This window comes from Odocoileus virginianus, chromosome 2 (assembly GCF_023699985.2).
Source record: "Odocoileus virginianus isolate 20LAN1187 ecotype Illinois chromosome 2, Ovbor_1.2, whole genome shotgun sequence".
NCBI classification, from domain to species: Eukaryota; Metazoa; Chordata; class Mammalia; order Artiodactyla; family Cervidae; genus Odocoileus; species Odocoileus virginianus.
Window position 1 is genome coordinate 44,312,761 of NC_069675.1, and position 13,899 is coordinate 44,326,659.

The 13,899-nt window shown below is 42.6% G+C and overlaps 1 pseudogene; it reads left to right on the top strand.

Moving 5' to 3' along the window:
* Window positions 1-12,428: 12,428 nt before the first annotated feature.
* LOC139037116 (nucleophosmin pseudogene) lies at window positions 12,429-13,644 on the top strand (annotated as a pseudogene).
* Window positions 13,645-13,899: the final 255 nt, after the last annotated feature.

Here is a 13,899-nt window from a genome sequence, read left to right on the forward strand (position 1 = left end):
GTAAAGGCATTCATCGATAATCCCCTAAATATGTACAAACTGAGATAAAAGTGTTGTGAGAGCATCTAACAGAAGAGCTAGTCTGAGATTGGGAGTGGGCAATAGGGAGGGAAGAGGGAACATTCCATGCAGAGCAAAGGCCGTGGGGGTCAAATGATGAAATGAAAGTAGGGCGTTGAGGCTGGAGCCTAGAGTTGATGGGGGGAAGGGACCTAAGAAGGTGGTGAGATTAGAGGGGAAGGAAAGCAAGAACCAGTCAGACAGGGCCTTGTGTCGGTCCCACTAAGCTCCTTACCCATTTAATTTTGGGTAAACTTTGAGCCTACAACTAAGATCATGGCATCCGATCCCATCACTTCATGGTACACAGATGGGGAAACAATGGAAACAGTGACAGACTTTATTTTCTTGGGCTCCAAAATCACTGCAGATGGTGACTGCAGCCATGAAATTAAAAGACGCTTGCTTTTTGGAAGCAAAGTTTTGACCAACCTAGATAGCGTATTAAAAAGCAGAAACATTACTTTGCTGACAAAAGTCTGTATCTTCAAAGCTATGGTTTTTCTGGTAGTCATGTATGGATCTGAGAGTTGGGCCATAAAGAAAGCTGAGCACTGAAGAACTGATGCTTTTAACCTGTGGTGTTGGAGAAGACTCTTGAGAGTCCCTTGGACTGCAAGGAGATCCAACCAGTCAATCCTAAAGGAAATCAATCCTGAATATTCATTGGAAGGACTGATGCTGAAGATGAAGCTCCAATACTTTGGCCACCTGATGTGAAGAGCTGACTCATTGGAAAAGACCCTGATGTAGGGAAAGATTGAAGACAGGAGGAGAAGGGGATGACAGAGGATGAGATGGTTGGATGACCTCACCAACTCGATGGACATGAGTTTGAGCAAACTCTGGGAGTTGGTGAAGAACAGGGAAGCCTGGTGTGTTGCAGTCCATGGGGTCAGACACAGCTGAGCGGCTGAACCGAACTGAACTGAAACTTTGGGCAGGTGCTCTGAGAACTCAGAGAGCAGAGGGGTGGCTGTAACTTTCTCCAGAAGGAGAAATTCAAGTTGGCAGAGTCAAGAAAGGACAGTTTCGTGATCGGTTAGCAAATCCTTATTTAGGTGTGATCTCCTTGCTTTGCAAATACTTATTTGTTTCCTAATGTTTGTGCTTTTTTGTTTCTAGATCCCCTTTCCTTCTTCTCTTGGGGTGGTGGTAAATAGGGCTGTGTCCCCTCTTTGCCTTCTCTCTTGATCTGTGTCCCTTTTTCTCTCTTTCACAGACGAGCTATAGAAGTCAGAGCTCATCAGAAAGCTTCCTGTGTGGCAACAGACATGTTTGGGCCTGTTTCTCATTTTCTTCTTTCTGGCTAATTATGACTGCTTAGTTAGAACTGTATTTGTAAGTAATTTTGTTTTCTTTTGAGTCATTTTTTCATAGGAGTCATGTTTATCTCTGATGTGAACTTGTTTCTCAGTTAAAAAAAGCTTGTATTACTTTTATGGGTTCTAAAACATGCAGATTAAATATCGCCAGGGAAATTTTAAAAAATGAAGAAAATACACCCCCTCTCAAATTGAATAACTAGAAATTTTCATAATTACTATTTTGGTGCATTTCCTTTCGGTCTTTCTTTTTTTCAAGCCATGAATTGATTTGTTTCATACAAATGAGATACTCCAAGCACTTTCATATTTGCTTTCCTGGGATTTAGGGAGTATATATTTGGTAGACCATATTCATCAAATATTTGTCTCATTTCTAGGGTTAATTAATAAGTGTCTGTCTTTATTTCCTGGTCTCCCTTGCAGTTAGCTTAGATACACAGTTTGTCCAGCCAGTGCCCTGTGAACAGGAAGTGAGATGGGACTTGTCACATCTCTAGGCTGATGCAATCAAGGGCCAGTGTTTGCCACCGTCATTGCCAAGTTCCCCTGATGCAGAACTTCGGAGGTCATGTGTTCCAGAGGGTGTGGTCACAAATGCATGAGGTATGGGTGGAAAAAGCCTGAGATTAAAACAATCTGCATTAGTTTAACCTTATTGAGATTTTAGGACATATTTGTTACCCAGGCATAACCTAACCTATTCTGACTACTACTATGTATGACCATCCTTCCTTTCTCTATCACAAATTCCAAGGTGACATATACTTTTCCTCAAAACTCCTCTTTCACACAGTCTATTCCTCCCTGGACAAAAGTGTGTCTAACTTAGAATTCTTCTGGTCACATTCTTCAACCTCTGGTAGATGACTATTCCACTAAGATCAATCAAGAATATAACCAGATGTTTTCATTTTGGCTGAGTTTCAATTTCAGATATAAAGATAAATTAAATGTGAAAGCAAAATAGCCAATGATAAAGTTGAATTAACATCCTGGAATCAAAACACATAATTATTACATTAAAACTCTACCTCTATATGACACTTTACAGATTTTCAAAGCATTTTTTCATCAACAAAACTTTTGAGTTGGCCCAAAAGTTTGTTTCGGTGTTTCTGTACAATGCTATAGAAAAAACCTGAACAAACTTTTGGGCCAACTCGGTATAAGCACTGAACACAGCTTATTATGCATGCAAATGTTAAATTGCAAAGGTTCCATGCCCAGCACATGATTCTCTCCTCCCTCCCTTTGGTATGAACTCCTGAAAGCTGGAGAGAATACTCCCTTGATAAGAGCAATTGTGGCCCAGGGAGTGGAGTGGCAGGTGTGGTAGACAGGGTGGTGGGAGAGGCAAGAGATCCTGGATCTGACTCTGACCCTAACCAGTTGTATGACCTTTGGCAATTAACACACATTCCCCAGGCTTTCCTTATCTATAAAAGGAGGAAGTTGTACTGAGTGACTGTACAGACTTGTAGCCCAGATTGTCCATTCCACATTTCTGGACTACCCTGAACATGACCATGGCACCTCTGTGCCCTTGAAATGTTATGTTCCGTTGTGTAGAGCCCACACTGGACTCATTCTGCACTATGCTTTGGTCAAATCTTTCTCAGTCACACATACAGTTGAATCACAAAGAGATATATATCTTTTTCATGACTCCAATGGAAAATTTGATTTGTCACTCTGAATATAAATAGAAATAAGTTCCTTTTCTAGGACAGACGTATATAACAGTTGCTGATAAATTGGAAGGAAATGGCAATTGTACTCCATCTTTTCAGTGATGATGACTCAGGCTTGTTTTCTAGAAAGCTTGGTATACATAGACGACCATCTGAGTCCTTATTACCCTCGAGAAAAGGAAGTTTAGGTTTCTGAGCCTGAAAGGCTGGACAACTGTTGGAGTATTTTGAAAAAAGATAAAAGAACATTTAAGAAAAAAATATGATCTTAATTTCCTCCTTTCTGGACTCTTCCATCCAGAAGGTCTTCCATCCAGTGCTGTCCTCAGTATATTCTCTGCAGGGTTGCTCAAAGCACTGTGACTCCCTTGGGAGAGAAGAGGCAGCCTAAGAGAGTCTGGACTCAGCAGAAGGACCTGGAAGCAGAGGGGAGCAGGTGATTCTATAGAGCACACTTCCATGGAACCTTCCTGGAACCCTCTTGACAACCTGCTTCACAGATCCATTCCGTGTAAGGCATTGTATTGGAAGCCACATGAAAGAGGTGAAAAAGAACTCCATTGGCCCTTAACAGGCTTGGAACTTGTGGGCAAGACCTGTGCAGATGCTGACAGGACAAGCAGAATAAAAGAAGCGCTGTAATAAGACAGAAGCAGATAGATGGGAAGGGAGTTACTGAAGCTCAGTTGGTAAAGAATCTGCCTGCAATTCAGGTGACCCTGGTTTGATTCCTGGGTTGAGAAGATCTGCTGGAGAAGGGATAGGCTACCCACTCCAGTATTCTTGGGCTTCCCTTGTGGCTCACTGGTAAAGAACCCACCTGCAATGCTGGACACCTGGGTTTGATCCCTGGTTTGGGAAGATCCCCTAGAGAAGGGAAAGTTTACCCACTCCAGTATTCTGGCCTGGAGAATTCCATGGACTATATAGTCCATGGGGTCACAAAGAGTTGGACAAGACTGAGTGACTTTCACTTTCAGGAACTCTGAGGGCTGCATTTTAGCTGCGCCTCAAAGAATTAGATACAGATAGTGGAGAATGGACAGTACAGGTTGAGGAAATAATGTAAGTAAAAGCATAAAGACATTTCATATTTGTCTCCCCTACTGTGTGCGTGCTCAATTGTGTCCGACTGTTTGTGACCCTATGGACTGTAGCTGCCAGGTTCCTCTCTCCATGGGATTCTTTTGGTAAGAATACTGGAGTGGGTTGCCATTTCCTCCTCCAGGGGATCTTGCCAACCCAGGGATCAAACCTACTAGTTTGATCTTGCATTTTGTCTCCGGCATTGGCAGGCAGGTTCTTAGCCACTAGTGCCACTTGGGAAGCCCACTGTGCCCTGGGAAAATTCCTTAACTTTTACAGCTTTAGTTGCCTTATCTGTAAAACTGGGCTGGTAATTCTTTAGGAATTTTGGAAAGACTAAATGAGGTTGTAAGAGTGTTCAGTTTATTTATTTATTTATTTAACTCTTATCTTGAGATTTTTTATTATTCAGTTAGCACATTACCTTAAGGTATAGTTCTGCTACTAACAGGAGGAATACTGAGCCATTTATTAGACACAGAACTTGAAACCACTCATTCTCCCCCATGAACTTCAAATTTCTAGTGCATCTGCAGTCAGGAAATGCCAATCAGTTTTTAAAATTAATTTTTAATGGAGTGTCGTTGCTTTACAATGTTGTGTCAGTTTTTATCACACAGCAAAGTGAATCAGCTATACTTACACATATATCTCCTCCCCTTTGGACTTCCTTCCTATTTGGGTCACCATATAGTGCATTAAGTAGAGTTCCTTGTACTATACAGTAGGTTCCTCTCACCTCCAGAGAGTTCAGTTTACTACTAGTTTCCTTTTCCTTCTCCCCAAATTTCCCACATTCTCCCATCTTTCCACCTTTGCTCAAGCTATTCCTGCTTTGGGGTTTATTCCGCCTCTTCCATCCATGGAGTTAGGACCTTTCTTTCCTAACCCTATTCCCTCCTGGACACAGAATGGAAAGCATAGATTTGCTACAGGGAATGTCAAGCGTGGCTGGTGAGAGATCAGGTTACAGTCAAAGGAATTCTAAGTTGAATGCAACCTTGTCTAGAGTGGGTATAGTTGGCCGGAGTAATTATTAAAGGTTATCAGTTCATTCATTCATAGAAGATGGGGATCTTTGATCTGGGAACCTGTTTGAAGCCAGTGATTAAGAGAAACATGGTTCTGGGAATTCCTGGGTGATCCAGTGGTTAGGACTCTGAACTTTCGCTGCCAGCGGTGTATGTTCAATCCCTGGTCAGGTAACTGAGATGCTACAAGCTGCATGGCACAGTCAAACCCCTCCCCTCCCCCTGTCCCACCCAAAAAAACCAACCTCACGGATCATTTCTGCTAGCCGGAAACCATCCTGTACATGTGTTCACAGTTATGGGTGGTTATTAAGAAAGCTGTCATGTGGGATGCTATGGAGATATAAGTGGGGTGGGGGAGGGGAGAACTGAATCTATTCTTAAAGGGAAACAATGTAATGAATAGAAAGAGGAGGATTTATCCCAATGAATGAGCAGATAGGTGTAGGGAAAGCGATTCACATCTTGGGCAATGAGAACAGCATGCATGTTGCCCCCAAATCTAGAAGGACTATGGTGTATTAGAGAAACTGAAAATGGGCCAGCTTGGCAGAAGCCAAAAGAGTGAGGGGACTTTAAGTGGCCTGACATGAGGGTGAAGGGGTTGGCAGGGCCAGGTCATGACCCGCAGCCTTGTAAACACATTAAGGATATCAGATTTATCCTGAAGGCAGTATCAAGATGTTTTGAGCAGGTAAAATCAGGTTTGTATTTTTTAAAGATCTGTATTGTGTTTAAACTGGAGAAAGCAAATGAGGGGAGAAAGCTACTCCCAGTAGAGGAGAATCCTCCCAGTAAGAGATGAGGATGGCTCTGACGTGGGTCCTGGCAGTGGAGGAAGAGGGAAAGGGTGTATTTGGGTTATTAGAAGGTAGAACCTACAAGACTTGGTGATTAGCTGGGGGATGTGAGGAAGATAGATGACTCCAAGAAAACTACCGCCTCGGATGGCTGATGTATTTTATTAACAGTTATCCCTATTGTGGAAGGAGCAGTGAGGAATAATTACAGCACTATATTCTAAGATAAACAGTAACGGGCTTGCAGAAGAGGCGGTGGAGTGGGAGGAGCCTGTGACTGAAGCCAGTGGGAGTTGGGGGCATGTGTTTACAGCTCAGAAAGAGCCAATGGGCTGGAGACGGTGATATGGAATCCTTAGCAGTGCAAGTCTTGAGAAAGGGTGAGAGGCTCTGAGAGGTGCAGCTGCTGGTCAGAGGGCAGGTGCCCGGGAAAGGATGGGAAGAGTAGTGGGAAGCCAAGGAAGTAGGGAAAGCATAGAGCATGTGAGTTCCTGGGAGTCAAAGGAGATGCCAGCTCTGGTCTATCCACAGGGCACAGTGCAGTTCACTTGTGGTGTTACTCATTGCTTCTCCTAGCTTGTTCTGACCTGTTCCAGCCCTTTCATTTCAGCCACCCCATGCCCTATTCTGCCCCCAGCCTTTTCGTGGCTTAGAAGAAAGCGATTTGATAAAATCTTCCATGCAAAATTTCCAGGACCAAATATAGTGCAGATATTGATGTCTCTTAAAAGAAGAGCTTGGAGAAAGCAAGGTCTTAGGCTGGGCCTGAGAACTGTGCTTTGTGAGGGCTATGGACCCACTGCTGTGCAGTGCTGTGCTCAGTCATGTCTGACTGTTTGTGACCTGGTGGACTGTAGCCTGCCAGGCTCCTCTGTCCATGAAAATTTTCAGGCAAGAATACCAGAGAGGGTTACCATTTTCTCCTCCAGGGGATCTTCCCCTCCAGGGATGGAATTTGCATCTCCTGCATTGGCAGGTGGATTCGTTACCACTGTGCCAACTAGGAAGCCTTACTAACCCACTGAGAAAAGTAAATACATGAGCATTAAGGTACAATGTAATTTAAAATTTTAGAAATTAACATTGGGCACCATCATGCTTTATTCAATACTTGGATAAATAATCCTTAAATCCAGCTGAGACTGAAGGTAAAAGAGGAGAGAAATAACAAAATGTTGAAGAGATCAACTGAGAGCTTGCGTCAGAGGAAGGAGAAAAGATTGAAGAGGTGGGTGGGGTTCCCAAGTTGTGGTGGGCATCACTAAGTGTAATATCTGAACTTTCATTTATGACCAAGAAGGAGCCCCTGGAGTGTTTGGAGCAGAGCAATGCTGCATTGGGGAAATTTCTAACAGTTATTAGCACAGAAAGTGAGTGAGGCTGGAAGCTCAGTCTGCTTCTCCAGGTGAAAAGTGACAAAAGGATGGGCAGAAGGAAGTCGTGATGGGACCGGATGGAGAAAATGGATCAGAGAGGCCAAAGTAGGGAAGGAGGAATGGACCCTGATGGGTCCTGGGTGTTCGAGAGAGAACGAGGACTCTATGGTGACATCAATCTGGACAATGGAGAAGTCTGGAAGAGGAAATGGTTTGGGGAGGAAAATGATGATTTACACTCTAGACAGTTTGAGTCACATGGGTAGGGCTTCACCCTTAGAAAGCATTTCCCATATTTCCCCATTTTACTTAGTTCTGCTTTGTCTGTGGTCCCGGGAATTTCTATAAAACGGAACCAGTGGCCTTTCCTTGCAGAGTTTGGAAAGAAGGAATTCATAGAAACAAAGTGAAAAAAAAGGAAGTGACGTATTCTTTGTCTCATAGGCTTGAGGGAGGAGACAGGATCTTCTGAGTCTCAGTCTAAAATTTCCTGAAATGTAGCCTGAAAGGTGGTGGACACCATGTCAAAGCCAAACTTCCAGTATTTAAAAGCAGTGGGGGAATGCTTACGTTATTGAATGAATGCTGTTCAGGAAGGAATCATCCATTGAAAAAATGAAAAGTTTGCCTTCTCCATACTAAAAAGTGCTAGTCTGTCAGTCATGTCAGGATATGCAACCCCATGGACCATAGCCCACCAGGCTCCTCTGTCCATGGGATTCTCCAGGCAAGGATGCTGGAGTGGGTTACCATTCTTTTCTTCAAGGGGTCTTCCCGACCCAGGGATTGAATCTGGTTCTCCTGCACTGGCAGGCACATTCTTTACTGTCTGAGCCACCAGGAAAGCCTCCAAATTCAAATTCAATTCCAAATAAATGAAAGGCATAGACATTAAAAAAAAAAAAAAAGAAATAATAAAATTGTGAGAAGAAAGTAAAGGCAGATATTTACATAATTCTGGGTCTTGGTTGTAGGGTCTTTAGATGGGGCTAGGGGTGGTGGCTGAGAGGAGCAAACCCACATCCAAGGTAAGGAGCAGCGGCTGTGCTTTGCTGGAGCAGCCATAAAGAGATACCCACATCCAAGGTAAAAGAAACCCAAGTAAGACGGTAGGTGTTGCAAGAGGGCATCAAAGGGCAGACACACTGAAACCATAATCACAGAAAACTAGCCAATCTGATCGCAGGACCACAGTCTTGTCTCACTCAGTGAAACTAAGCCATGCCCTGTGGGGCCACCCAAGACGGTTGAGTCATGATGGCGAGGTCTGATGGAATGTGGTCCACTGGAGAAGGGAATGGAAAACCACTTCAGTATTCTTGCATTGAGAACCCCATGAACAGTATGAGAAGGCAAAATGATAGGATACTGAAAGAGGAACTCCCCAGGTTGGTAGGTGCCCAATATGCTACTGGAGATCAGTGGAGAAATAACTCCAGAAGGAATGAAGGGATGGAGTCAAAGAAGAAACAACACCCAGTTGTGGACGTGACTAGTGATGGAAGCAAAGTCTGATGCTGTAAAGAGCAATATTGCATAGGAACCTGGAATGTTAGGTCCATGAATCAAGGCAAGTTGGAAATGGTCAAACAGGAGATGGCAAGAGTGAATGTCAACATTCTAGGAATCAGTGAACTAAAATGGACAAGAATGGGTGAATTTAACTCAGATGACCATTATATCTACTACTGTGGGCAAGAATCCCTTAGAAGAAATGGAGTAGCCATCATGGTCAACAAAAGAGTCTGAAATGCAGTACTTGGATGCAATCTCAAAAATGACAGAATGATCTCTGTTCATTTCCAAGGCAAATCATTCAATATCACGGTAATCCAAGCCTATGCCCCAACCAGTAATGCTGAAGAAGCTGAAGTTGAATGATTCTATGAAGACCTGCAAGGCCTTTCATAACTAACACCCAAAAAATATGTCCTTTTCATTATAGGGGACTGGAATGCAAAAGTAGGAAGTCAAGAAACACCTGGAGTAACAGGCAAATTTGGCCTTGGAGTACAGAATGAAGCAGGGCAAAGGTTAATAAAGTTTTGTGAAGAAAATGCACTGCTCATAGCAAACACCCTCTTCCAACAGCACAAGAGAAGACTCTATACATGGACATCACCAGATGGTCAACACCAAAATCAGATTGATTACATTCTTTGCAGCCAAAGATGAAGAAGCTCTATACAGTCAGTAAAAACAAGACTGGGAGCTGACTGTGGCTCAGATTATGAACTCCTTATTGCCAAATTCATACTTACATTGAAGAAAGTAGGGATAACCACTAGACCATTCAGGTATGACTTAAATAAAATCCCTTATGACTATACAGTGGAAGTGAGAAATAGATTTAAGGGACTAGATCTGATAGATAGAATGCCTGATGAACTATGGACGGAGGTTCGTGACATTGTACAGGAGACAGGAATCAAGACCATCCCCATGGAAAAGGAATGCAAAAGGCAAAATGGTTGTCTGAGGAGGCCTTACAAATAGCTGTGAAAGGAAGAGAAGTGAAAAGCAAAGGGGAAAAGGAAAGATATTCCCATATGAATGCAGAGTTCCAAAGAATAGCGAGGAGAGATAAGAAAGCCTTCCTCAGAGATCAATGCAAAGAAATAGAGGAAAACAACAGAATGGGAAGGACTAGAGATCTCTTCAAGAAAATTAGAGATACCAAGGGAACATTTCATGCAAAGATGGGCACAATAAAGGACAGACATGGTATGGACCTAACAGAAGCAGAAGATATTAAGAAGAGGTGGCAAGAATACATAAAAGAACTGTACAAAAAAGATCTTCACGACCCAGAAAATCATGATGGTGTGATCACTCACCTAGAGCCAGACATCCTGGAATGTGAAGTCAAGTGGGCCTTAGAAAGCATCACTACAAACAAAGCTAGTGGAGGTGAGGGAATTCCAGTTGAGCCTTTCAAATCCTGAAAGATGATGCTGTGAAAGTGCTGCAGTCAATATGCCAGTAAATTTGGAAAACTCAGCAGTGGCCACAGGACTGGAAAAGGTCAGTGTTCATTCCAATCCCAAAGAAAGGCAATCCCAAAGAGTGCTCAAACTACCACACAATTGCACTCATCTCACATGCTAGTAAAGTAATGCTCAAAATTCTCCAAGCCAGGCTTCAGCAATCCATGAACCGTGAACTTCCAGATGTTCAAGCTGGTTTTAGGAAAGGCAGAGGAACCAGAGATCAAATGCCAACATCTCTTGGATCATCAAAAAAGCAAGAGAGTTCCAGAAAAACATCTATTTATGCTTTATTGACTATGCCAAAGCCTTTGACTGTGTGGATCACAAAAATCTGTGGAAAATTCTGAAAGAGATGGGAATACCAGACCACCTGACCTGCTCCTTGAGAAACCTATATGCAGGTCAGGAAGCAACAGTTAGAACTGGACATGGAACAATAGACTGGTTCCAAATAGGAAAAGGAGTAAGTCAAGGCTATATATTGTCACCCTGCATATTCAACTTATATGCAGAGTACATCATGAGAAACGCTGGGTCTGAAGAAGCACAGGCTTGAATCAAGATTGCCGAGAGAAATATCAACAACCTCAGATATGCAGATGACACCACCCTTATGGTAGAAAGTGAATAGGAACTAAAAAACCTCTTGATGAAAGTGAAAGAGGAGAGTGAAAAAGTTGGCTTAAAGCTCAACACTCAGAAGACTGAGATCATGGCATCTGGTCCCATCACTTCATGGCAAATAGATGGGGAAACAGTGACAGACTTTATTTTTGGGGGGCTCCAAAATCACTGCAGATGGTGATTGCAGCCTTGAAATTAAGAGACGCTTACTCCTTGGAAGGAAAGTTATGACCAACCTAGACAACATATTAAAAAGCAGAGACATTACTTTGTCAACAAAGGTCTGTCTAGTCAAGGCTATGGTTTTTCCAGTGGTCATGTATGGATGTGAGAGTTGGACTGTGTAGAAAGCTGAGCACCGAGGAATTGATGCTTTTGAACTGTGGTGTTGGAGAAGACTCTTGAGAGTCCCTTGGACTGCAAGGAGATCCAACCAGTCCATCCTAAAGGAGATGAGTCCTGGGTGTTCATTGGAAGCACTGATGCTGAAGCTGAAACTCCAGTACTTTGGCCACCTCATGCGAAGAGTTGACTCATTGGAAAAGACCCTGATGCTGGGAGGGATTGAAGGCAGGAGGAGAAGGGGATGACAGAGGATGAGATGGTTGGATGGCATCACCGACTCAATGGACATGGGTTTGGGTGGACTCAAGGGGTTGGTGATGGACAGGGAGGCCTGGTGTGCTGCAATTCATGGGGTTGCAAAGACTCAGACACGACTGAAAAACTGAACTGAACTGAACTGAACTGAACTGAACTGAGTGAACTCTTAGCTATGGTATGTGGGGTCTAGTTCCCTCACCAGAGATTGAACCCAGGCTCCCTATATTGGGAGCACAGTGTCTTAGCCACTGGACCACCAGGGAAGTCTCTATTATTACTTTTTAAAACTTCTTTATAAAATAATAATGTAAACTCACTGATTCCATTGAAGCAAATATGTTTTTTTCCTTTTGGTCTGCATTTCAGTTTCTGAGCAGTATATATGATCTCATGTTATAAAAACAAATAAGACAACCCACTCCAGTATTCTTGCCTGGAAAAGTCCATGGACAGAGGAGCCTGGCGGGCTGCAGTCCATGGGGTTACATGACTGAGCGTGTGTGCACGAGGGTGGAGGGAGATGGGTTGGTAGCAATAAACTGGTAGAACTTAAAAAAAAAAAAAGACTGGCTGGAAATATACCAGTATGTCACCAACAGAAATATTTTGAATTTTGGATTACAGATATTTTAAATTTTCTTCTTTGTGCTTTTCTTTATTTAAAATATTTCAACCACAAACATATATTACTTCTGTTACACTAAGAAAAAAATTTAAAAATGTTTAAAAATATTTAAAACATTTAAAAAAAAGTCTTCCCCAATTGCTTATGAAAATTTTACACTCCCTGGTGTGATTCTCTCCTGCGCAGCTGCTCGCTCGAATAGTAGCCTTTTAATTCCGTCCGGCTTCTCTCCCACATAAGTGCGTGCCGCCAACCCATGGAGGATTCAGTGGACATGGACATGAGCCCCTTGAGGCCCCAGAACTATCTTTTCGGTTGTGAACTAAAGGCTGACAGAGATTATCACTTCAAGGTGGATAATGATGAAAATGAGCACCAGTTATGTTTAAGAACGGTCAGTTTAGGGGCTGGAGCAAAGGATGAGTTACACATTGTTGAAGCAGAGGCGATGAATTATGAAGGCAGTCCAGTTAAAGTAACACTGGCAACTTTGAAAATGTCTGTACAGCCAACGGTTTCTCTTGGGGGCTTTGAAATTACACCACCTGTGGTCTTTCAGTTGAAGTGTGGTTCAGGGCCTGTGCATATCAGTGGGCAGCACTTAGTAGCTGTGGAGAAAGATGCAGAGTCAGAAGATGAAGAGGAGGAGGATATGAAACTCCTAAGTATATCTGGAAAGCGTTCTGCCCCTGGAAGTGGTAGCAAGTTTCCCCAGAAAAAAGTAAAGTTTGCTGCTGCTGCTGCTGCTGCTGCTGCTGATGATGATGAAGACGATGATGATGATGATGATTTTGATGAGGAAGTTGAAGAAAAAGCTCCAGTAAAGAAATCTGTACGAGATACTCCAGCCAAAAATGCACAAAAATCGAACCGAAATGGAAAAGACTCAAAACCATCAACACCAAGATCAAAAGGTCAAGAATCCTTCAAAAAACAGGAAAAAACACCTAAAACACCAAAAGGATCTAGCTCTGTAGAAGACATTAAAGCAAAAATGCAAGCAAGTGTAGAAAAAGTTGGTTCCCTTCCCAAAGTGGAAGCCAAGTTTATCAATTATGTGAAGAATTGTTTCCGGATGACTAACCAGGAGGCTATTCAAGATCTCTGGCAGTGGAGGAAGTCTCTTTAAGAAAATAATTTAAACAGTTTGTTAAAAATTTTCCATCTTATTTCATTTCTGTAACAGTTGATATCTGGCTGTCCTTTTTATAATGCAGAGTGAGAACTTCCCTACCGTGTCTGATAAATGTTGCCCACGTTCCATTGCCAAGAATGTGTTGTCTAAAATGCCTGTTTAGTTTTTAAAGATGGAACTCCATCCTTTGCTTGGTTTTAAGTATGTATGGAATGTTATGATAGGAATAGTAGTAGTGGTGGTCAGACAGATGGAAATGGTGGGGAGACAAAAATATACATGTGAAATAAACTCAGTATTTTAATAAAGTAAAAAAAATTTTTTTTACAAAGAGATCTTCCTCTGGCCTTCAGCTCTTGGGGTTTTTATCTTTTGGGCTTCTGAAGAGGATGGGTATGCCTCTTTTCATTGGATATGTTGGTAGTTTTTTGGGTAGCAGATCCTTGTATAAAAGTCCCTCCAGACTACTCCTCTCCAGTTGGCCTGGGCCCATATTTAGCCTTATTTAATATCTGGGAAATCTTCTTTCTCAGCCCTCATCACTATAATT